A 4,121-nucleotide genomic window follows, 5' to 3' on the forward strand; every position below is an offset into this window, starting at 1 on the left:
CCAAGTTTGCTGGAGGACCTGATCCAGAGGTGGCTGAGAATTGGTTAGAGAATATAAGAAATATATTCGATGCCTTGGATTACACAGAGGAGAGACAAGTCACCTTTGCTGTATTTCAACTTGAAGGAGCAGCCCGAGCCTGGTGGAATGTTATAAGAAACAAGTGGGAAAGAGATCAAACCCTAAGGACTTGGATAAACTTTGTACGTGAATTTAATGAGAAATTTCTTCCTCCACTTGTCCAAGAAAAGAGAGAAGATGATTTTATAAAACTTCGTCAAGGAACTTTGAGCGTAGCTGAGTATGAAACACGCTTTACAAAGTTATCTACATATGCCCCAAAATTGGTGGCTACTGAACGGAAGAGAATAAGAAGGTTTATCCAAGGATTAGATTTGGAAATCCAAGATGCCCTTGCTGCAGCACAGGTTGAAACATTTAGTGACGCTCTCGAAAAAGCGCAAAGGGTAGAAAGCACAAAATCTCAACTGAGAGCTCTTCAAGCAAGGAAAAGAGATGCATCTGATAGTACACTAGGAGGAAATGGACCACCACCCAAAGTTAGAAAAGAAGTGGATGGAGTAGGACTGTTATTTCCTGCACCACTCATGATAAAGGAACCAAAAGGAACTATGTCGCGAGGGACTTCAGTAGAACAGACACGATCAAAGAAAACCTCGCAAGCCAGTCAGGTCACAACACCTCGTCCGACTTGTGGATATTGTGGAAGGACGAATCACATTGAAGAAAACTGTTGACTAAAGGGACGAAAGTGTATGGGGTGTGGGAGTACCAACCATAAAGTTCATGACTGTCCAAGGAGGTATCCACGAGAAACTACTGCTCCACAAGGAAATGGAACTGTCCCTCGACAAGTCAATGGAAGGAGAAACCGACCAATGGCATCAGAAAGAAAGCATAACATGAACACACCACATGGTTCAGAGTTGTCTGAGATTACAGAAGGTATGAATTTCGGGGACGAAATTCTTTTAAGGAGGGGAGGTTGTGAGGACTCGTAAAAACTATTATTTTTTTTAAGCCTAATTTGTGGCTTAATAAATTATTTAATTGGATATTTGCCTCGAGGAATATTTTCTAGTCTTATTAGACCTAAATACATGGTAATATAATTTCGTTATATTTTTAAAGTAACTCATTTCACGAATTAATTTCCTGGAGCGCGTTTAGTAAAAACAGTGAATAGTGCTTGAAGATTTTATCCGCTTGAGAGTACAATAAGTTTGGAATATTGGAGACATGTACAATGGACCTAAATTCGGTATTTTAATGTTTAAATACTCAAGTGATAGTTATTAGTACTATCGTTATAAGAATTTCCCGGAAGTTTCGCGTTATAGCGGTAAAATTGGCGGTACGCGTTTTCACACGCGCGACTTTATTTGAGGAACTTTAGACCCTTGTTTCGAGACAATTAAGAGTGAATAATGTTTATATTAACATGGGTGCATTAGAGGTTTAGTGCACTAGTGAACCAAACGCGCGAGAAAATCGAGCCTAAAAACGTGCCAAACGAGCCTTACAAGAGTTGACTTTGGAGCAATTTTTCACCACACATTTAATCTTCTTTGAGAAGCCAACTTAGATCAAAATCACACTCTCTCTTCTCTCTCCTCACAGCCGGCCAAGCTCCTCTCTCTCTCTAACTCATTTGCAACAAAAAAATTCTGCACACTAATCTCAACCAAAACTACCCCAAATCACCTCCAAATCACACCAAACTTGGAGACCACTTAGCAAACCTCTTGGAGGTTGGATTTAGCTAACAAAAGGCTGCATCTTCACGGGTTCTTGGAGCTTCAAGAGGGCCGAAATTTCTGATCTTGCACACCCAAGGAATAGGTAATGATCAACCCTTGGATTCTTGTCTTTTGGAATTTATATAGCAAGATTAAGCTCATGCATGCACTTAGTTAGCTTGTTTATGGTGAAAATGAAGTGAGTGGGCTCTTGGTATTCCCACACTTGGGTTGTTGTTGCTGATTTAAGGATTACTGTTGGATTTAATGGTAGTTTAGTGGTTATAATGATGAGTTTATGGAGTGTTATTGTTGGAAACTCAAAGTAGAGGTCTTGGCAAGAATTTCCGAAAATGCCCCTGTTTTGTTCGGCCATAAGAAGGCCCATTTTTGGTGATCTATTGGCATGAACCTGATGTATATATGTTATATTATGTGTGTAAAAATTTTCGTTGGAAAACATTAACGTTTGGTGGGTCAAATGAATTTTTCTCCTAGAAGTGGCAATCTGGAAATCTGTTCCGTATTGCACTGTCCAGCGTTGGCATTTTGGCTATAACTCTGTCCTCGGATGTCGAAATCATGTGCCGTCGGTGGCGTTTGAAACTAGACATTCCTATATTTAATTTGGTATAAAATGCACGTTCTGATTCCTTGTGAGCAAGCCGAACCAAATGTTTTAAGTTCGCTGTCCTGTTGCTCTGTTCGTCTGGAATGAAGTGTTCAGGCAGCAACTTGATGCCCGAATTTGAACCAGATGGGTGCCGAATTTGGGAATGACTTCTTCTGTGATGTTTTAGTACTATGAATGTAATTTCCAACGGCGTAAGCCATGCTCAATTTCGAGCTATATTGACTGAGTTGTGACTGAAACAAGTGGACTGCTCTGTTTTGGAAAAAACCCTAATGTTGGACTGGTTTGGAACAAGATATTGGAGTGAACTTGTTAATTGATGTTCTTGATACTAAACACTTACCAAAGGCATTATGGATGTTTCTTAGGCCTTTATTTCACAAATGAACCATGGTTGGATAACTTTCTTGGTTAGACGATTGGAAATTTGGAAAATGAAAGTCAAAGGCAGATTGCCTTATAATTTTCCTGAACTTTGGTTGACTAATTAACTATCTTACCGAAAGTATTTTTCCCTGAAATTTGATAGAGTGGTACCTTTCATATGGGAGTAAAATACTGCCAATTTTGGTGCCGATTCAAGTTCGTTTCGATACCCAATTGAATTACTAAAGTTAGAGGTTCAAATCTGGAAAATTCTCATCCAGTCTTGAATTTGCTCAACTTCGGGCTACCGTATCTCGGTGCTCGAAACTCCGTTTCTCAATCCGCTTGTTTTGTTATACTCTTGGATTGCAACACTATTTGATTTCCAAATTTCAAAGGTTAGTTCAAAACAAGTGAATTTTACTGAATTTCCAAAATTGGCCAAAAACCAACCTTGAAACTGTCTTAGTATTCTACAGCTGTAACTTTGATCCAACTTTTGAATACCTTCCATTTGGAATCATGGGAAAGTGTCTTCTAGAAACTTGTAGTACTCGGAATGTAGTTTCCAATGGTATCAAGCTTTCCAATTTTGGACCTACGTAGTGCAAGATACGATTTTTCTAGAATTGACACCCAAAGCTAAAATTTGACAATTTCTTAGAAATGAGATTTTGGAAACTTACCTTCTTTTCTCGATACCGATTGAACATTTTTAACTCGATTTCATGAAAAATGTTAGTCTCTTTCTTTAGACTTTAAAACTTTACTCTTGAGCCTCGATTATTAATAATTAAGGCCCAATTCATGAATTCCCTTTAGATTGTACAACCTTCTTTGATAAGTAGGAGTTCTAAGTGATAGTGTATAATAGTTAATGGTTGTTTACTCAGGCACTCGAGGGAATCTCCAAGGGGAACTCGGAGCGGACACCTAAAACGCTTGTTTGAAAACTACTCGCTTGTTTTGACTAGGTGAGTGTTCCATATAGGAATACGTAATTGAATAAGTCTAGGACACGCTTATTTCATGATTATTAAGTGCTATGTGTTAAGTATTTACCATACTCATGCCTAATTAAGGAATGTATACTTGCATTGTATATCTACATGAATTGGTTAAATCATTAACCATATCAAATGACCATATGAACTCGATACATGCTTAACTTGCTAGATTGTTTACTTAGTCTACTTGGTTTTGAAAAATGGAGTCGAGTGTGTACTTTATCGCACTCGTTCTCTTTTGAGATGAATAATTCATGCTTGAAAATACTCGAATAACATGACTTGGTATGCTAAGGTTGCATACGTCGTTGGAGTGAATCTCCTCGACTCTCACGTGGTAAAAATGGGATAACG

Source organism: Coffea eugenioides, unplaced genomic scaffold, assembly GCF_003713205.1.
Source record: "Coffea eugenioides isolate CCC68of unplaced genomic scaffold, Ceug_1.0 ScVebR1_2416;HRSCAF=3440, whole genome shotgun sequence".
NCBI lineage: Eukaryota > Viridiplantae > Streptophyta > Magnoliopsida > Gentianales > Rubiaceae > Coffea > Coffea eugenioides.